Raw genomic sequence first — 23,116 nt, forward strand, 5'->3', positions numbered from 1 at the left:
ACTGTGATGTTCCAACAATGATGGATGGATTAAAAGCCAGAAGTCTGTATGACCGTCAGCATCAAGTGACTCCGTGAGAACCCTAACTACAAAGAGGACTATTTCATTCATGTTAGGTAGCCAGAGGGGACTGGGCAGTCCTGTTGCCTGGAACCCCTGCAGATTTTATTTTTTTTCTCTAGCCATCTGGAGGTTTTTTTTTGTTTTTTTTCTGTCTACCCTGGCCATCGGACCTTACTCCTTTTCTATGTTAACTAATGTTGTCTTATTTTAATTTCTTATTTTGTCTTTTATTTTTATTTTCTTCATTATGTAAAGCACTTTGAGCTACTTTTGTATGAAAATGTGCTATATAAATAAATGTTGTTGTTGTTATAATATCTCTTCGTCTTTGAAGCTGACTTTTAAAAGCTTGTCTGGGCTGAGGTTGACACCCTAACCCGTCTTTGACCAATATCACCTTGACAGACTATATATTGTAGGTACATATGCACGAACTATGCATGCATGAAGATACCCAGTTGTTCAAGGACTTTGCTTTTACAGATGTGGAAGGTCCAGAAAGTGACCATTCTTAACCTTTCATGTTGTTAGATATGTTTGTAAAAGGTTTCAGTCTTTTGACTGCAGAAAAAAAATCCCTTTCTGTAAAACTACCTTCTGTCTGTACTAGCGCTTCCTCTTTCCATGTTGAGACAAATTGCTTTCAAGTCAAAGAAAAAGGCACTCACAGTTAAAGAATACAGTTTTACATATCATAAAATATTGTTTGTGATCCTTAACAATTTAAAGCACACAAAATAAAAATAATACAATTATTTTCCTCTACAAAGCCCCTGTTCTGTTTTTAAAGTCCAATGCACCTGTTTTTCTTTTTTCCTTGAACTTGAATTTATTGCTTTGTACTTCTATTTGAGCACTCATTGGGCGTCAAGTCTCGCACATCCCTACTACTTAAGACAAAAATCAAATCTGTTTGATTTTGTCGTGGCATGTCAGAGTCACTTTGGATTTCAAACTTCACTGTGCATGCAACAGTAGCCTCTGAGTTGATAAGCTTATGTAAATAAAGGCAACAAGTGAAAATCACTGAACATTTCATGTACTGTTACAGGAGACACGCTCACCAGGGAAGGAGATGTCTTGCCAAGAAGTTACTTAGTTAGAAAATACATTACTTGAATAAGCTAAGGACGCTTATTCGTGTGTCCCCTGTATTCCTAATGAAGCCTTTGCAGTTTTAGTGGCATTTTTGTGAAATGCGCTAGGTGGGGCAAGCCTCTTGGTTTGAAAAATGGACGTATTTGGTAAGATTTAAAGCTTACCTCCGAGCCCAATACCCTTAATTGTAAAGCGTTAGTGCAGGCAAAGTATTTTTTAAAGTATTTTTTAAATTTATTGAAAGCGCTTAACTTCTGAACACAAATGCATTCATACTATGTTTGTGAAGAAATAACTTGCCTTGAAAAATACCGAACTTATCCTATAAAAACAAGTCTAAAACACACAAGATCAATCTTCTGGCAGGCACCATTAGCTATTATATGGATTTGCACCCAAGTCATTGCTGGGGTGCCCAAAACCTAACTTGCATTCCTTGCTACCTTCCCTCAGTGCCTGCAGGGGCCGCATGAGCCCTGCTCTGTCTTGCTTCCGCCCATCAATTCATGGCCTTAAAGCAGGAACCCACTAAGAGCAGTGGGTCGCTCCTACTCCCTGTTTATTCAGCAAGAATGACCCTGCCCCTCAGGTGTTGGCCACCGGCTCCTGTCAGGGCCAGACCCTTCTACCTGTTTTAATTTCGATTCCATTTAACCTATGTTTTCTTATTTTAACTTCTATTTTGATTCCCCTGTGTCCTGCTCAGGGTTCCTTTATAATGCTAGGTGTGCTAATTACTAATTCCGGAGAATTTATTAGGCAAACGACTGAACGCAAGCATCTGTACATAAGTGTGCGGTCAGCTGATCACCCTGATAAGCTACTTCACTAAGTAAGCACTGCTGTAAATGGGAAATCTTATGGCAACCTGAGTAAACTGAGAAGAAGCACAAAATTAATAACAAGACTAGCTGCAACTGCGGTCCACTATAACAGCACTTAGACCTGAGGATCATATTCTGTTATCATCACACTACATATTGTGATCTTCAGGTAGTATGGTACTATCTCAGGTACACTGCAAGTTACCCTTTTTGTCAAGAAGCCTCAGTTTGTATTAATAATATGAACTTGGATTACTTCAAATTAGAGCAAGGATCAGAACAAGTAAATCCATTATCTCCAACAGTGGTTCTCAACATGTGGGGCAGGCCCCCCTAGGAGGCCGGGAAGTAACAAAAAGGGAGGCACGAAGATCTGAAAAAAAGAAAACAAGCATCAAAAATATGAAAAAAAATCTGTTGAAACAAAAACAAATTAACTTAAACTACATTCTGATACTAGAACAATAAATATAGAGTTAGATAAATGTTGATAAAAGTTAAGTAGGTATAATAAAATATGCATCTACATTTCAAAAAAATCGCAAATACTTAAAGGTTGAGAAACACTGATCTACAATGTTTTTGTGATTTCCATTGAACCAAAAGTTTGTTCCTTTCTGAAAGCAATCACAGATACAGGTTATCATTAAGACAAGGCATTGAACTGGAAATATTTCTTTATGCTGATGATAGGGTGCTTTATACCTCAGTTCAACAATTATCTGTACCATTAGTATTAAACCTTCCAGGATAATCTCATTAGATCTCTTGATTCAAAATTATTGTGAATTAAAAAGTATGCATTTTGCAGCAAGTTCTTTGACATGACACACTTGGCTGAGTAACTTGATGATTTTATCAGAACAGTTTAAATATCTGAGGGTGATTACAACAAATTATACAGTGTGATGGATGACCGGCAGCTCAAACAGGTCAACACACCCAGGACGCTAGATGGTGACTTCCCTGCAGCTTAGAGGTGCCCCAGATTCTCTCAGGGCATCATGGGAGATGGAGTTTAGTTTCACAACCCTGCTGGATACCGTGGGTGCCGCCATGTGATGCTGCAGGGAGACGCGGGGATTTTGGTTTCCAATGTAGCCCAGAACATAATCCCAAGTTAAGGGGGATGGAAGGACAGAAGTACTTCCGGGCTGAAGAAAAATGTAATTCTTTATTTGGCACGGAAGTGCTGACAGGTCATGTGAACAGAAGAAGAGAAGCACTTCCGGGTCAAGAACTATATAAATGACTATGGGAGACCCAGTGAGGGAAGCCGGAGTTGGGAGGGAGTGTGACAGAGCTGCTGGGAGGAGAGAAGGAGAATTGTTGTGTTTAAGTATTGTGTGATTATTATAGTTATTGCTTGGTTATTGTGGTGGAGGTGCTTTGGGGCACTTTAAAGAAGAAAATTAAAATATTTCTTGGTGCTTTCCTTTCTGTGTCTGCATCTGTCTGTTGGGTTTCATAGGGCAACAGCGCCCTCAAGCGTTCATTTACTTACAACAGTAAAAATCTTTTTAAAGTACCCATATGTTCAAACACTGTATGAGAAGAGGAAACATTTAATGCTCTTGCTTTCTAGTTAGGTGTAAATGCTTTCAGGCATTTCTCATAATTGCTGCCATGTGATACTAGAAACATGTGTTGCAATGTAAACTCTGTATTTTCTGAACAGCTTTGAAATCAGCATTTTAGATTTTATTTTAAGACCATCAGCATAAAATAAAAATAAGATACGGCAGAACATATTCTATGCTTTCCTGCATCTACAAAACTCTTACTTTCTGGTGCAAATAGACTTACATGTTGTGATAGATGGCTAGGAACCCTTCCCAGTCAGGAGGCCATCATAAAGGATGGACCAGGGGAGCAGATGTGCACAGGGCACTGCCTCCCCCGGACCGTTAGATTGTAGGCCCCTCTAGGTAGCAGCAGCATCTCAGATTCCTCTGAAACAAAATTCTACACCTGACTCCTATACTCTTTCTCACCCTCCTTGTGAATGCACCCCATCAGTGCAGAATTATTAGAGAATTTCATGACCTAGTGTTGTGTTTATTGTCTGAGATCTACAGGTTGAAGAGAAAAGGAGACAGGACTGTTCCTTGTAGTGCGCCACTGTTGCTCACCTCTGCATCAGAGACACAGTCTTTAAGCCTCATAAACTATGATCTGCCGAACAAGAAATTATCCAGGACACCATAGATCCATCCATCTGCATTCATCTGAGCTTGCCTCTTAACAGAGATAGCTGCCAATTTTGTCCAGATGGGAATAAGCCTGGTGGAGCAGATACTGTAGATAATTACATCTTTCACTTCAATCTTTGTCTGAGAGGCAAACTGCCATGGGTCCAGGTGATCTGCCACAAGAGGACATGTAGTCCATGACCTGCCTTTTGAAGATCTACATGATGTGGGACATAAGGGTAATTGGTCTGTAGTCATTTGGTGAACTGGAATAATACTGGATGTTTTCCACAGCAGCAGCACTTTCTGGAGCATCACTGACAGACTAAACACATAGTAGATGATATATCCAAAATGGTCATCACAGGCCCTAAGTACTCAAAGACTGACTTCCTTTAGTCCAGTGGCTTATACTGTGTGTAGCCTCCTCAGTTTTCTCCTCACTTGATCATCAGATATGGACAGCCCATAATGATGATGGTCAGGAGGGTACTCATCACTGGCTATATCAGTTGAAGTGATAGGTTTCTTTACATAGATCTATCTATCTGTAATTTCTTATTCATTCTGATTCAATATATTTTGAAATTAAGGTTAAGAATAAAAGAGAACAAAACTGAATATGTTCAGTAAAGCTATTTTAAGGTATATGTTCACATATGTTTTTGCTGCTTTGACGGCTGTAGAAAAAACTGAACTTCCTTCAACCGAAATGCAAAATAACAAAATGTAGATTATTGTTGGTATAGTAGTACCAGTGACTGTGGTTGTCATCATTATCATAATTCTGTACTTGAAGTTGTGTCAGACAGAAAAACTTGAATTTCAGCCAAATACAATGAGCAATGCTCAGCAGAGGAAAAAGGTAAGAAATGTGCTAACTGGTGTATGCTAATTAAGTTTTTATTGTATCCCTTATTTTAATAATGTGAATAACACAATATGTCCAAAACAGAAAACTCCTACTGAAAAACCTTAGTTTGTAAAACCATAAAATGTTACAACCATGTGGCTTATGTTTGTTCTCATTTTCTCACCTTATATTCTCGTCACATACTCCGATTTTCTTCCCATATTCCAGTGATGTACATGGTAGACTAATCGATAACTCTAAACTGACCTGATATGAGTGAATGAAAGGATATATGTCTGTGCATGTACAAGTAAGTCCCCCTGTGATAGACTGGTGCCCTCAATGGTACTCACCCTTACCTTGTGCTACCAAGTTGACTCCAGCTCTGCATTTAGGAAATGTATGTATTGTGACAGATAGAGGGTGCTATCGCTCCCTTGAACCCTTGTCCAATACGCCAGACACCAGATAAAAATCCAAAAGTAGACTTTATTCAAACTGCACTGTGCACAAAGCACCCTCTCCTCCACAATACTCATTAAATAATCAAATTCACAATACAATAAACTCTCTACCACTCCCAGACACGTTGCCACCCTTCCACCCAACTCAGCTCGCCGTCTGGGAGCTCCCGCAGTCCTTTTATATTCCCTGACCTGGAAGTGTTCCAATCCCCAGTCCATGTGATCTTCTGTCACTTCCGGGTCAGATCAAAAGTCCTTTTCTTAACCTCGGGAGCACAACATTACCCTTGTTCATGTGAATCGGATGTACTTCAAGGGCGTATGGCAAATAAACATCGTTCCTCCCTGCAGCGTCTCCTAGTGGCCCCCATGGTATCCAGCAGGGCTGTGCATAAAGACTCCAATGTCCATGATGCCCTGCTGGTCTTTGGGGCACCACCATACTGCAGGGAGGGCTCCACCTGGCGGCTTGGGGGTATTGGCTGGGATGCACGGCCGGCCATACACCACAGTATACAATATTCAAATCATAATCAAAGTCTCCACAAAATGTATCTGGTACAGGTTGAGGTTGGTATCTGTTTCATATTCTTGCTATATTGTGATTATCACAATAATGCAAATGTGTATATCTTTCAATAATAAAACCCTTAATGGACTCTTATTTAATGGTTTCCACATTGCTGTTTTCTGCTTAGCAGCCCAGAAGATTTAAGAGCTTAATTTTTTTTTTTTTATTTAACCTGAATGTATTTGGCTTGATCTCTGGGTTGACCTGCAGCTACAAAAAAACTTGCAGCAATCGGGAAGCATGAAGCACCAAAGCATAGATTTAACCAGAAGACAGAAATGGAAAACATGACATGCAAGTTGTGGTTCTGTGCATTTCGCTGTCATGTGATGCATAAATGACAAAAAAATAAACAAAATAAAAAGGAATTTAAAAATAAACCACAGAACATAACAATAGAGTATAAATCTGTACTTAGCAGTCATTTATAGGATGCGATTATTTCAACACAAGAGTTTGAGATGAGATTTATAGTCTAGTAATTTATAGTTCAATGTGGTATGTATGAGATCATTGTAATCAGTTTTAGTTTATGGAAGTTTAGTTCAAATAAACTTTGTCTAACAAAAGGTAACAGTCCCAGTTTAAAGCCTACTAGCTGTTTAATCAGTTTTAGTTGCTTGGCATTCCTTTTTAACCACATGTTCCAGTTTTGAATTGCTTGCAATCTTCATTAAAATTTTTATTTTGGTCCAAAACATGTTTAAAACAAAACAGTTTTTTTTAATCTTGACCATTCTGTTTAGATGCCTTGTTTTAGTATTGTATTCCCAGCTTCTGACTTAGTTTTGCTTATCGACTTGTGTTTGTGTACCAGACAGATTACTTAGGCACAGTGAAATCTTGCCACCCAAAACATACCAGAGTTACTAAAGTGCTGTAGAAATTCCTTTCTCTGTGAAAACACTGATGGTTTTGCTCTCTAAACAAAAATAAATTTGATATGTTGACTGGGAGCTGAAAATGCACCAGTCTTATTAATGACCACTCCCGATAGCTTCACTCAGAGTTACTAGTTGAATCAAAATCGCATCTACAGGAATAACTCCCGCTTAGCCAGAACTACAGATGTCACCTATTATGTGCTCTCTTGGTTTATTTTCTTAATACATTTTTTCAGTTAAGTCATCTTTTATATTCTATAATGAGCAACCACAGCAATGTAAGTTACTGCTACAGGAAATATACTTAAATTGGATTTCTTTTATGTGCTGCCTAATTGATCTCAGAAAATGTGAACTTTTTCTGCATGCTTTAGCTTTGTTTTCTTACTGCCAAACAAATAGGTATAATGATAATTAATCTGATTAAAATATTAGAGCTGTCTAAAACATTTTGAATCCTAATTAAGGATAAAGCTTTTCCCAAATACACACTGTGCAGCTTAAAGGTTGAAATGGCAAGAGAACACACAATGCAGCTATAAATACACAGTGAATTAGAGTAGTATTATTTGCTGTATTTTCAAACATTTCAGATAGGAAGAGCTAAGCACCAATTAATTCTATTTTTAGTTAGTAGGCCCGACTGTGTTCCTTGTTTTGTTTTGGCTATTTTACTACAAAGTTTCTCATGTATAAAATGAATGTACAGTGTTTGTTTTGACTATCACTAGTATTGCATGTATTTTTTATTAACCTTTAAAGCCTAACTGATACAACAGTATTTAGGAAGTTATGCACAAAGGGAAACACTACAGTTGCATTTTAGTGTCTTTTTTCTTTTCTTTTTTTCCACCTTCAAAAATGAACCCTTTTCAATACAATGTTGTCAAATGCATTCAAACTCAAGCAAGTAGCTTCCATTTAAGAATGATAAAAGATTAATACCTTCATGTTGCTTTTCGTGCTGTCTGAAGGTCCTTTGTGTCATATAGCACCCAGGTCATGCTTACAGTTGAGTAACTTTTCTTCTCACTTCTGTTTGTTTTAGACATAAAGCTAAATTTTCTGATTTTTGCAGGTTCGATTCTTTTGTGCTATTAAATCCTATGTACCTCAATCATTAAAATGTAATGAAAGTCTTTCTGATCACAAATCCATAGACTGTTAATCAAATTTCATTATACAATACAATACAGTTTATTTTTGTATAGCCCAAAATCACACAGGAAGTGCCGCAATGGGCTTTAACAGGCCCTGCCTTTTGACAGCCCCCCAGCCTTGACTCTCTGAGAAGACAAGGAAAAACTCCCAATAAAAACCTTGTAGGGAAAAATGGAAGAAACCTCGGGAAAGGCAGTTCAAAGAGAGACCCCTTTCCAGGTAGGTTGGGCGTGCAGTGGGTGTCAAAAGTAGGGGGTCAATACAATACAATATACACAACAGAACAATTCCTTAAGACAGCATAATAATAAAAATTTTAGAAGTACACTCTCTCCTTTCACTTCTGTCTTCTATCGGTTTATTGTTTAGTAGGGAACACATTTGGTTAACTGGTTTATTCATGTATTTGCATAGTACTGTCATATGGGTGGTAAAGGTCTTTTCACCTATTAAACCAAGAATATGTCAGATCATGTAAAGATCTTTTCAACTAATTAACCAAAACAGTGTGTCAGATCAGAAACACTTGCTCATTTTGACTGACTATGAAAATACAAGCAAATCAGCAATGTAGTAGACAGATAGTGCGTTGAAAGTGGAAATGTAACTTACAGACAGGTTCAGGAAATTTAACAAACAACAAAAACTACCTTCTTCAAATACACACAAGCAGGGGTGGCGTGGGACTGTCTTTCATTCATTCAGTGAAATAATACAGCCCACCCCACTCCCAATCCAGTTGGGGGCTGTAGGGAGGGCGAGATTACTAGTCCGCCTTGGCAACTTCAGCAAAAGAAGAGACATAAAACTTCTAAATAAGCTGTCTCTTACTCTTTTCAATGCACTGATGAAGATGTTGGTACAAGTCGGTGTCAAATTGACTGAGGAGAAGCAAGTTGCCATGGTCAAGGGTATTGTCTTGTAGAGTACAGGTAGCTTCAGCTTTGTACCTTCAATTATTAAGGCCACATTTTCCAATTACTTTCAACACATCTACAACACACTCTGTATTGAGGATGATAGCAGAAAAACAGTTTAAGATCTTTGGACTTGGGACATACAAAGTAATCGAAGCTTGTAGCAGCATTTTCTACATTCCTTATATCTGCTTGAGTATCTCTTAGTTTATCTTCCTCAGGTGCCATGTACCCAGAAGTACTACCCTGTCTTGTCTCTGGTATGGATCCTGCAGTTAAACTCACTTCTTCCATTCCAACATGGCCCGGCCTTATCTTTATTAACAAATTAATTAAGTAATTAATATGACTACTATTATGTAGTGCATACTACTATGTACCACACCTACTGTCAATTATAGCTTTGCATTACATAGTAGATGATGTCTGTATAGCTCTAATATATTATTGCATATCTTTCCGTAGACCATTTCTTGATATCCTGCAATCATAACAATATTTCCTGAATTTTGAAAAATGCCCACAAATCTACATACTATCATTACACCACTGTACCACAATGTTACACATACCGTACCTGTTGTTGTCCTTTATTTACAACCTGCCTCTTTAATATCACTGGACTGACTCTCTGTGGCTGCTAGTAGCAGCAGAAATGTGAAGCAGGAACAGCATTTTGTTCTCCCTGCCCAATCATACCAGGTAGTATTTTGTTTGTTTAATAGAACGGTAAATTCACTAAACATTTTCTTCTCTTAATAGGCTACACACAGCCTAAATTCTAAAAAAATAAAGCTACCTGCAAAGGCTAAGTAGTGACACCAAGTTACAGCTACACTTGCAGGCTACTATCGATGTCAGCTGAACACAGAGTGTAAATAACTCTAGAAACTCTGGGGTTTTAGGCAATATGTAAATCAGTACAGTCAGTCACGTATAGCTAGTTTGCTTTTTTGCTGTCATAGTGCTACTGAAGTCATGAACTAATGCAGCAATATAAAGTTAACTAATGAAAACCTTTCTCACCTGTTCTAAATAAAGCTTACATTTTTATACATTACGCAGCATTCTCCTCCAGCGCCATTGTTTTGTCATTTAAAACGTCCTTTCTTAGTGCCACCTTTTTTTTTCTTTTATCTTTGGTGTTCATTGTACAATGGTTAAATGCAGTGAGAAAATTAAGAAATTGGATGAAGAATGGGATAGTTTCAATTTCACACATGCACGGTAGTACCATTTAGGAAGGTTCATCTCCCCTTGAATGAGATGTCTTCACATGAAGCAGGGTTATACCACTTGGGAACAGACCATCTTTTTATGAATTTACTGAATGCATCAGCACTTTTTAAAGAGAATTTAAAAGGGTATGTACAATAGACTGTCTCAGAAACACCGCCAACCCACCAGAAACTCTCCTGGTGTTCCTAATAACAAGAATAAAAAAAAAATAGAAAAAGTCTGAATTTGTTAATCATAGGAAAGTAGATTAAGTGAAGCTGTATAAATAACATACTTCTATAACTGAGTCCCAGTAAATAATAATAATAATACATTTTATTTATAGGGCACTTTACATTAGCAGTAAACTTTTTAAGCGCTACATAAAAAGTTTAAACAAAGGCAACGCTAGATAAAAACAGATAAAACAACAATAATTTTAGCATTTTTGTTAATATGCTTTCCTAAATAGAAAAGTCTTTAGCTGTTTTTTAAAACAACTCACAGTCTGCTGTGTTCTTAGGCTCTCTGGTAGGCCATTCCAGGGTCGTGGAGCAGCGGCTGCAAAGGCTCGGCCACCCATTGTATGAAGTTTGGTCACAGGGCAGCGAAGGCGGTGGGTATTTGCAAAACGGAGGTTTCTTGCAGTGGATTGTAGTATTAGGAGTTCCTTCATATACTGTGGAGCATTTCTATGGATGCACTGGTGAGTGAGCAGACAGAGTTTGTATTCGATACAGAGGTGGATAGGGAGCCAATGAAGTGACCGAAGGATTGGTGAAATGTGTTCATATTTCCACACCATCATCAGGATTCTTGCAGCACTATTTTGAATTTGTTGGAGCTTTTGAAGGCTTTTGCTGGGGATCCTGATGAGGAGTGCATTACAATAGCCCAGCCTGGATGAAACAAAAGCATGAACCAGTTTTTCAGCATCACAGAGGGAGAGGTAGGGACGGAGTTTGGCTATGTTTCAGAGATGAAGGAATGCAATTTTACAAAGGTGATGGGCATGTGCCTCAAATGACAGATGGGAGTCTAACTTGACACCCAAGTTTGTAACAAAAAGGGAGAGGGTAATAGTATGGACAGAAAAGGAAATACAATTTACAGAGGAACAAAGTTGATGGGGAGTGCCAATTAAAAGAGTTTCAGTTTTGGTGTTGTTCATCTTGAGGAAGTTCTTGGACATCTAGGCCTCAGTCTCATCCAAGCAAGAGGAAAGAGTTGATGAAGGTGTAAGAGAATTCAAATCCAGTCTAACATGCAGCTGCATAACAGGTGAGTGAAACTCCATGCTTGCGGATGATGTGGCCCAGGTGTAGCATATAGATATTAAAAAGGGTCAACCCAAGGACTGATCCTTGTGGGACCCCACAGGTGAAAGTGTGGGTATGAGATTTAGCTTCCCCCAGGGCAACATACTCAGCCCTATCAGTAAGATAGCACTTGAACCATTCCAAAGCAAAGCGAGAAAGTCCAATCATATAGTGAAGACGATGAAGGAGAATATTATGATCTACTGTATCAAATGCAGCTGTGAGGTCCAGGAGGATAAGAAGTGATGGAGAGCCCTGGTCAGCGGCCATCAGGAGGACATTGGTGACTCTGGTCAGGGCTGTCTCTGTACTGTGAGAAGTTCAGAAACCAGACTGAAATTTTTCAAACAGATTGAATTTTTTGAGGTGATCCTGAAGCAGGACCAAAACAACCTTTTCCAAAACTGTAGACAAAAATGGATGGTTGGAGATCAGATGATAGTTTGCTAATACTTCAGGATCTAAAGAGGATTTTTTAAAATGAGGTCTAATAATTGTGGTTTTCAATGCCAGTGGGACTAAGCTGCTCTGGAGAGAGTGATTAATGATATCAGCGATGAGAGGGCTTAAGTCTGATACATTTGCTTTTACCAGAGGAGTAGGAAAAGGGTCCAATGAACATGTTGAAGGCCTCATCCTCTGTATGATGCCCTCAACTTCTTTACCTGTGGTACAGCAGAACTGGGAGAGGGAGCCCATTGGCTTTGATGTGGAAACATCCAGCAATGGAGGGCTGGAGACAGACAATGAGGAGTGGATAATGTCTGCCGTAGAGGTGAAATATTCAATAAAATTATTGAATTATTGAATAGCAGTAGCATTTGCATTTATTGACATGCTTTCTCTGGAAGTAGCTTCCTCCAGGAGGTTGAGAGCGCATTCCATAACTTAGTTTGTTGATAGAGTGTCCATCTGTTGAAGTGATGTGTCTGGCCCAGCATATACTATTGGATATTTTGTATTTCATATTTGCAATTAATTTAGATTAATTTGCAGGTATCTATTTTTGCTTTGACATTATGAGTCTTTTTCTGTTGATCCATGTCAAAAAATCCAAATTATATCCACTGTGGTTCAATGTTGCACAACAATGAAACATTAAGGCTTCCAAGGGGGTGAATACTTAGGGTTAAGTTAGGGTTACTTAGTGAAAGCAGTGTGAGTTCATTATTTAACTAGATTGATGCATTTAGTAGATAAAGAATAAACTATGTTACATGCTATTCAGATTGGTATTACTTTTGTATGTTAGGGTGATGCCTTTATTCAAGGTAACTTACAAAATCAATATTAAATTGTTTGCAATTTTGTTTTATAGTTGAATCTCATGCATTTGAAGAGATTTGTTCAGGGTCACACTATGATGTGAAAATCTACAAGGTAACTTTGTGATTTGAGGTTCAGTGCCCTCTTCAAACTGGGCTCCTGTTTTTCATCTATTGCTTTTAGCATAGACATCCCCCTGAAAAAATGCTGTACCAAGCTGAAAGGGCAATTAGCATCAGAATGATGATGCTTTTATTTATTAAAGATGATTAAATTGTTTAACTTAATTTGTCAGTCTCTTTTTACCTTGTGTAACCTGTAAGATGCTGACTTTTTAATTAATATATATAAACTTAATTTCACAAAACAATGAATGTTTCTAACATTCAATAAATAGTTGCTGCTACTTTATTCTCTGCTAACAGACTGCAGGGAAGTCACTGGCAGGTTGAATTATATGGCACAGGAGGAGGCTGGAGAAATATATCATTTGCCTGATGACTCAAAGCATATGGTGCTTCAATTATAGATCAGTACTTTTTGAGAACTGAACTGTAGTTGACATTTACACAGGCAGTGACAGTTGTATTTACAGTTGACAGTCATTTTTAAAATGTTATGTTCAACACTAATCATCATAAAATATGAGATTCTGATTGCCAAAGATAATTACAAATGTTTCATTGCTTAAGGAGATGAAAACCTGTAAAATACAAATATTTTAAAAATAAACTTTTATTTTTATAATATGTACTTATATAGTTTACATATGCTGAACATTTCAAGGGGTACTTTTTTCTTGATGTTGGATCTACAGAGTATAACAGAAAGGACGTTTTAAAAATGTGCCTATGTGCAGGAAACAAGTTTGCAATGGACAAAAACAGCAGAGGGACTTGGTGTAAAGTATTTTTGGATATATAATAAAGAGAGTTATAGAGAAAATACTTCAAACTTTTCAGTTAATAGGTATTTTGCTTAACCTGAGTCTTGTCAAGCTGAACCGGAGTGCAGTGCATGCTGGTAAGGTCAGAATATGAAGTGGGATTTTAGAGTTTTACTTGGTTATCTCTCACTTGCAGAAAACTACACTTGAGCTTAGTGATAATGATGTCCTGTGACATTTATTTGTGTTTTGAGAAATTGTAAAACATCAGTGCACTCTCCAACTGAAGATGAGAAAGGGAACCAGGATATCTAAACAAGAGAGGGGGAGAGGGGGAGGGGGATCAGAGGAAGTCTGCTCTTTTTATTAACTGGCACTTTATAAAGGAACTGGCGAGCTGGGACATTCACCAGTATCTGGCTCCTGCTAAATGGACTGCATAAAGAGTTAACCAATCCAGGTTATATAATTTTATGTATCATTTTTCTGTCATTATTATTGGTTTGAATGAAAAAAAATCTTAACAACAAAAACAACAACATTTATTTATATAGCACATTTTCATACAAATAATGTAGCTCAAAGTGCTTTACATGATGAAGAAAATAGAATAAAAGACAAAGTAAGAATTAGAATAAGACAACAATAATTAACATAGAATAAGAGTAAGGTCCGATGGCCTGGGAGGACAGAAAAAACAAAAAAAAAACTCCAGATGGCTGAAGAGAAAAAATAAAATCTGCAGGGGTTCCAGACCATGAGACCGCCCAGTCCCCTCTGGGCATTCTACCTAACATAAATGAAACAGTCCTCTTTGTATTTAGGGTTCTCTTGGATGGACTTGATGATGATGGTCATGTAGACTTCTGGCTTTTTAATCCATCAATGTAGGACATCACATTGCTTTGATTAGGTGGTGATGGCGCAGATCGCCACCACAGAAAACCGGGAAAAGAAACAGAAGAGAGAGTAGGCGTCAGTACGGATTTTAGAGTCACAATGAATAGTTATTATAATGAATTGAATATGCAAAGTATCAGGATTAAATGAAGGTAAAGTTATCAGAAAGCCATGTTAAAGTAATGTGTTTTCAGCAGTGTTTTAAACTGCTCCACCATATCAGCCTGGCGAATTCCTATTAGAAGACTATTCCAGATTTTAGGTGCATAACAGCAGAAGGCCACCTCACCACTTCTGTTAAGTTTTCTTATTGGAATTCTAAGCAGACACTCATTTGAGGATCTAAGGTTACGATTTGGAATATAAGGTGTCAGACATTCTGATATATAAGATGAAGCGAGATTATTTAAGGCTTTATAAACCATAAGCAGTATTTTAAAGTCAATTCTGAATGACACAGGTAACCGGTGTAGTGACATCAAAACTGGAGAAATGTGTTCGGATTTTCTTTTTCTAGTTAGGATTCTAGCAGCTGCATTCAGCACTAGTTGCAAATGATTTATGTCTTTTTTGGGTAGTCCTGAAAGGAGTGCGTTACAGTAATCTAGACGACTGAAAACAAAAGCGTGAATTAATTTCTCAGCATCTTTCTGTGATATAAGAGGTCTAACTTTTTCTATGTTTCTTAAGTGAAAAAATGCTGTCCTAGTGGTCTGATTAATATGCGATTTAAAATTTAGGTTACAGTCAACAGTTACCCCTAAGTTCTTTACCTCCGTCTTGACTTTTAATCCTAATGCATCAAGTTTATTTCTAATAATCTCATTGTCTCCATTATTGCCAATCACTAAAATTTCTGTTTTTTCTTTATTTAGCTTGAGAAAATTACTATTCATCCAATTAGAAACACAAGTAAGACATTGCGTTAGTGAATTAACAGTGACTGGGTCATTGGGTGCAATTGATAAATACAGCTGTGTGTCATCAGCATAGCTGTGGTAAAACACGTTGTGCCTTGAGATAATCTGACCTAACAGAAGCATGTAGATTGAGATGACAAGCGGACCCAGGATAGAGCCTTGTGGAACACCATATATATATACACCATTAAAACCAGTGTCTCTATCTAACTTCTATTAGTAGGCCAGGAGGTTAGATTATTCATTCCCTTTCTCACTGTGGTCTCTTAAATGCACAAGGGGATAATATTGTAAAGCAGTCTATTGGTGGTAAACAGGGTTTTAGTGCAGGTTTGAAAGTGCAGACAGTCCCAGTCAGCGAACAACCTTGCCAAAGGGATCCCTAGAGGCAAATATGAGGGGTACAGCAGGGACAATGAGAAGGTAAGATGTAACAAGTAAACCGATACATAGCTGGTTTTAGTATTTTGACCTGTAATATTTTGTTCCCTGCTTATTCTTTTCCTTTTTTGTATTTATTATTTTTCCTACCTCATCTATATAAAACCCCAAGAGGCTAGCTGGTACTTTGAGTGTTAGGTGCACTGCAGGGGTGATGTCATAGTACAATAAATCAGGAGCTAGACCAGTGATTCCCACTGGGGGCAATTTGATTTTTTAGGGGGGCAATTCGAGAATTTAGGTACATTAAACAATTTATAAAATAAAAAAACAGAAATTCACTGTTAAAAATGATAGAAAAAAATAAATAATTTTTATTTTTTACAGACATTTATATATTTATATAAACATAGAAAGGACAGTGAAGAACCCTTTAATTTATGATTTTACAATCGGCTTGGGTTTTTCTACTTAGAAATCATTTTTACCATTAAAATAATATGAATTGTAACAATGATTATAAAATTTTGTAATATAACAAAAATATAAAATGATCAAAATATTACAGAAAAAGCTGTCATTAAAGTTATTTTATATTTATGAATATCACGTCTCTTATTATACTTTGTATGTTTTCAAAACTGTATTTGCTGTATTTTCACATTACTTCATATATATATATATATATATATTTTTTTTTTTTTAACAATTTCTTAGCGATTTTTTTGTCAGTACCCTCTTTTGTTTCCATGTTCTTTGGAAGCTTGTTTAGACCAAATTAATGATATTATGGGCTTCTTCCACGTGAGTAGGAGTTCACTTTCTGAATAGGTAATATTAAGAATACGGTATATGTTACAGTGGAGGACATCATGATTTTAGAGAGGCCTAGGTGGGGCATGGCCAAAAAAAGTTTGGGAAAAAGAAGGTTGGGAACCACTGAGCTAACGATGCAAGTGGTTCAGGCATGTTGTGGCTCATCTCAAGAATTGTTTAACATACAGCAATTGTCAAAGAACAAGGCAATAGACACAATAACAGAGTTGGGTGATCTGTTTCCTTGAGATCCTCTGGTCTCTACTGATGCCATATTAGCTGAAATGGTTGCATTTATGTTGTGGAGCCTGGAAGTGACAGGAGGTAAGCTAGGACCAATGCTGTCACTGTTTTTCATCCAGGTGATCTACTTTTCATCTTGGGACGGGACCACCAAACATGTGAATCACTGTGTTGCTGCCAAATCTTTCCTCCATGTACCTAGCAAATCAGTTCCCAAAAGGACTGCTGGAAACTCACAATATTAAAATAATCTATTGTAATTGTTTCAAAAATGATTTCAAATATCTCTTTTAAGAAAATGGTTAACATAATATTGTAGCAGATCACAGAAAACTGTATTACATTTAGTGCATTTAAAGATCGCCCAATGCCAATGTGTGCCGTGTTGATTCTGAATGTTATGAATCATAAGCCGAAGATTTTTAGGAAGTTCAGAAAGTATCTGATAATGAAGGCATTTAGCAAGTACAAGTGAATGTGTGGCAGTACTTTGTCTGCACTTTTACTTTAAGCCTATCTTACAGGAGAATGGACGTGATGCTCCTGTACATAAAGATACTATGTTTACACCAGCAACTAAAGGTCAAAAGAGACACAGAAAGAGTTGTTTGTTTTTAAGGAACAGATCACAGTGTTAGAAGAGTCACTGAGCAGTGAGTTGCACTGAAAAGAAAACTCAGCGTGAAACCATGCATCGTAAGCAATGGATAATCACTGATTTGCATAACACTTATTGAGATTTTAATGTTTTAAGGAATGTTTATAATGAGAGAAATTCACAGGATAGACAATAAGTGAATATGTCTTGAGAAATGTAAGGATGTAGGAACTTTACACCTGTTGTTTCATTACTTAACCCATTTTGTATGATAAGATAGGCTTCTGATCATGAAGGACCTATTTATGGAAAATAACATTTTACCCTTCAGCAGGCGAAGTGCAAAGGACACTGCTGGAAATAAAAAGACCCCTTTTGAAAAGGAAATGGTGCACATGTTGGTGAAAAGTGCTTGCCTCCCTAGAGCAGGGGTTCTCAAACTCGGTCCTGGGGGACTCCTGTGGCTGCAGGTTTTTGTTCCAACCAGCCTTTGTTTTAAACTGGACTCCTGGGCTAATTAAGTGAACTGTTGTTTCCTAGATTCCATGTTTTGGGAACAATATACAAATTAGAAACTAAGTTTGGTAAAAAAAAAGTATTAAAATGTACTAAGCAGTTATATTTATTTTTTTCTTTTTAACAGTATTGTCATCTTGATTATCATTCTACTTTTCTAGGTGTTTTAATTGTTTAATTAATCGGTTATTTACTACTTTCTGGGGCTGACACTAAAGTAGTTGCAGTCTTTCTCAATTGAGTGTTATTTGCTTGGGTTTCTGCTCTGCTTGTTTTTAATTGTCATTATTAAGATTCAATGAAGGGAGCAAACTGCACAGAGAAATATAATAAAAAGAGAGTTAAGCATTTAAATCCACAGCAAAAATTTCTTATATATGTAAAAATCATACTGCAGTGCTCTTCTGAATGTAGAATAAAAGATAAATAATACCATCTAATTAAATGAGATCAGTGCTATCAGGTGTTGTCACTGATTGAGAATCTGGTTGGAACAAAAACCTGCAGCCACAGGGGTCCCCCAGGACCGAGTTTGAGAACCTCTGCCCTAGAGGGCTGCCACATGTTCACTTTTATCTGTGAAATGCCTTCCTTACCATCTTGACTGATTTTCAGAGTCTTAAGAAATGCTTTGGCATGTCCAGTTCTTAAGAAACATTTTACTGTGCATTCAACAACAGGTGATGTTGATTTTGAACACAGCAAGTGACTTGATAAATCTGAGGGTAAAGTTTACCAGCACAATTTCAGAGCCATTCTTGACTAATTGAATTTCATTTGACATTTAGCTGCAAGAAAAGGAATGGGCAGCAGTGAGCATTGAGGAAGGTGTTTGAAAAAATGTGATTTAGCTTAGACTGAATCAAACAAGAGTCCAGTGTGGATGCTAGGGGTCACTTTTGCCCCTTTAAACCCAACAGACAGACAAGAGGACACAAGGTAAATCACTGAGAAGTAATCTTAATTCTTTCTTCTCCAAAACAGTGCCCTTCAAGCACCCCAGCCACCAATAAACAATTAAATAAACACAACAGAGCACAATATTCTTCTCTTTCTTTCTCATCCACACCTCCCAGCAAGCTTCGTCCACCTCCACCTGACTCTGGCTCGCTTGCTGGGTTCACAGCAGTTCTTTGTATAGTCCTTGACCTGGAAGTGCTTCTGTTCTTTTGTTCACATGACTTGCCAGCACAGGAATTGGGGGCACCACTACACAGCAGGGAAGGTGCCATCTATCATCTTCAGGGAGGTATTGTCCCAAAGTGGTTTTCTTCCCCTATCCTTCCATTCTATGGGCGTCCCGACTGGGTTGAGCTGCCAGCCGTCTATTACATCAGAGAAGGGGTGTTGCTCTGTAACATTTACAGTAATAAAGATTATAATGGTAGTGTAATTCGAAAAACACTGGTAGTCTGTGACAGCAAATTCAACAAGTTTCAAAGTCGGTTTGTGCAAGGCTTAAATTGAAATTTGAAGCGGATAACATGAGTCTCTTTACGGATAATTAGAACTCATTCCTAATGTCCTCCCACTTATGATGCATGATACTAGTGACACAATCACCCCGAATATTGTCCTCATGCTCTGCTGAGTAAAATTAGCAACCAGTGCAGTGCCATCTAATACTGTAAGTTAACAGGGTAATAAGAAAGACACTGCAACATACAGTACTGATAAGAGGCAAGCAAACCACTGCAGTGCCTCCCTGCTTTAAACTTCACCTTAACACTGATGTTCTTTCCAAGTCCTCGCTGTTTGGAGTTTGCATGTTCTGCCCATGTCTGCATGGGTTTTCTCCAAGTGCTCAGGTTTCCTCCCATAATTCAAAGACATGCAGATTGGGTTGATTGGCAATACTAAATTGGCCGTAGTGAATGACTGGGGTGAATATGTGATGAGCTGACACCCTGTCCAGGATTTGTTCCTGCCTTGTGTCCTGTGCTAGCCTGGGATAGACTCTGGCACCCCCAGCGACCCTGTTCAGGACTAAATGGGGTGGAAAATGACTGACTGACTGGTTATTATTCCATAGAAATAAATTGCTATTCTCCAGATCAGTGCATGCAGTAGTATGCCTTTATACACTCACTTATCTTTATAGAAGTACATTGTAGAATTCCACAATGGTGAATTGGCTTGGAAATATTACTTTCTATTTCTCTGGTAAACATGGAATACAGAGGTTTGTTTACTCTTGGACTATGCTGTGAAGTGGGATTTTATTTTTCTCTCCCCTTTGGCAATATAGATTTTTTTTTGCATTTTATTGATTTTATTAAAATCAAATAACATTCCATACAAGCAAGTCAAGTTTAACAAAAGTAGATTCGAAATACATCAATCCCCACCCATGAGAAAGAGAGCTAGGCCGGAAGAGTAAAACTTTAATCTAGTAAAAATAAGTCATAGATTTACCTCAATATGCCTGCGCCACCACCACCTACTCAAAGCATCATGATGCACCAACATTGATGGACTGAAAGCCAGAAGTCTACGTGACCATCATCATCAGGTCCTTCCATGAAAACCCTAAATGCATAGAGGACTGTTTCACTTATGTTGGGTCTCGTGGTCTGGAACCCCTACAGATTTTATTTTTTTTCTCCAGCCTTTGGAGTTTTTTTTTTGTTTTTTCTGTCCACCCTGGCCATCGGACCTTACTTATTCTATGTTAATTAATGTTGACTTATGTTTATTTTTTATTGTGTCTTCTATTTTTGTATTCATTTTGTAAAGCACTTTGAGCTACATTTTTTGTATGAAAATGTGCTATATAAATAAATGTTGATTGATTGATTGATTGAATATATACATCAATGCATCCAAACCATTTTTCTGAACTTTCTTTTTATATTTCTCACACACAATTCTACAGAAGCATAGTCAAACCACTCAAACAATACTTTTATACACAGGCATGGACCGCAATAGAAGTAAAATCCTGCAGTACTTCTTTGTATTCCTTGCTTTGTGCTCCAATAAACACACGTTATCGGCAATACACTAATAACCCAATTGTGCTCCACTCACTTAGAATCTGGAACCAATGTAGAAAGCATTTTAAGACGGAGAAGCTTCTTTCTGTGGCACCCTGCAAAAGAACCACCTCTTTCAACCCTCACAAACATGTGCAGTTTTTAATATCTGGAAAAATTTTGGAATTAACTTGCTTAGGGATCTTTATATAGACAACGTCTTTGCATCCTATGAACAATTACATTCCAAATTTAACATTCCAGCTACAAATTTCTTTTACTATCTTCAAATCAGGAACTTTGTTAAACAGAACCTTCCAGATTTTCCTCATCTGGCACCCTCATCCACGCTGGAAAATTTATTGCTCAATTTAAAGGAGTTAGACTCCATCTCTACAATATATAAAATCCTTTTACAATCCCTTCCTTTCAAAGATCCAAGAGGACACTGGGAAAATGATCTCTCAATTAATATATCAGAAAAGGAGTGGAAAGTAGCAATGCAGAGAATTCACTCGAGCTCCATATGTGCAAAGCATACAATTATACAGCTCAAAATTATATATCGAGCACATCTGTCTCGACTAAAACTCTCAAAATGTTTCCAGGACATGATCCAACCTGCGAACGCTGCAAATTAGCTCCAGCCTCACTAGGTCACATGTTCTGGGCCTGCACCAAATTAACATTATTCTGGACAAAAATTTTTAATTACCTCTCAGACAGTCTTGGACTCACAATCCCTCCTAACCCATTAACAGCTGTGTTTGGGGTTCTTCCAGAGGGTCTTAAAGTGGAGAAGGACAAACAAATTGTGATTGCATTCACTACACTTTTGGCACGCAGACTTATTCTGATAAACTGGAAGAACCCAAACTCTCCTCTTTTAAGTCAGTGGGAAACTGATGTGTTATATTATTTAAAATTGGAAAAAATCAAATACTCAGTTAGAGGATCTGTGCAGACTTTTTTCAAAACATGGCAGGATCTAATCAGTAATATTTTGAAATAAGTTTATAAAGCACAGAGAATTTGTTGATTTAGGTATTTTTTAAAAGCCTTAAATTTTACACCGTTTGGCTTGCTCTCTCTCTCAAGGGTGGGGATCGATCTGTTCTTAGCATAATTTTTTTTTTTTTTTTTTTGTAAAAATGTGATTGCTATGTATTGATTGTAATAAAATTAATAAAATAAAAAAAAAAAAAAAAAACAATACTTTTATTCTACAAAAGTATTGCATGATTTCACAAAAGATATTGCCTGGCAGGGTCGTTATCATTGTGCAAGCCCATGATCTGGACATTCTGTGATGGATATTGAGGGAAAGATTAAGGATGTGCATATGTGCAATCAAGTGAGAAGAACTGAACAAAAGTAATAGGTATACTGTACATTTAATTCTGCATGGACTGAGGGGTAATATTCAATCCACACAATTTAGGTTCAGAGGGAAGCCAGTGATTATTGCAGCAATACTAAGTGTAAGAAGCAACCTGATGTTTCCAGTCACAACCAGCATCCACATGGACGATGAACAAAGCATCTAGCTTACTATCAAGGGACAATAACTGAACATACATTCAATTTTAATCAGATTATAATTTATTCAGTTTGGTACAGATGTTTTAATGTAGGTACATTGGTAGTGCAAAGCTGGCATTCCTGACTCATGCCATCAGGATCTGTATGGGTGTAAGGCAAGAAGCAACCTTGCAATCCACTAAGAGAAACCTGTAAATAAAATATATATTTAGTTTTAATTTTGTTATTTACTGTATATATTTTGAAACAGTCTGATCTGTGTGATTTGTGTAATCTGGTGACGTAGTGGCTAGTGTTCATGCCTTGAATGTTCAGGGGTTTAGGTTGGGGATAGAAAAAGGGAGTGGCTGATATTTACATTACATTATATTTTTTCAACACCGCCTATTACTATGCCCATGCCACAAAATATTATAATCATACCTTGGATTGTTAGTCGTGTCTCATTTCTATCTAATGTCAGATTAAGTTGGTTTGAAAATAGACAAATGGAGGGAAAACAATTCAGG

The sequence above is a fragment of the Polypterus senegalus genome, chromosome 8 (genome assembly GCF_016835505.1).
Source record: "Polypterus senegalus isolate Bchr_013 chromosome 8, ASM1683550v1, whole genome shotgun sequence".
Taxonomy (NCBI): Eukaryota; Metazoa; Chordata; class Cladistia; order Polypteriformes; family Polypteridae; genus Polypterus; species Polypterus senegalus.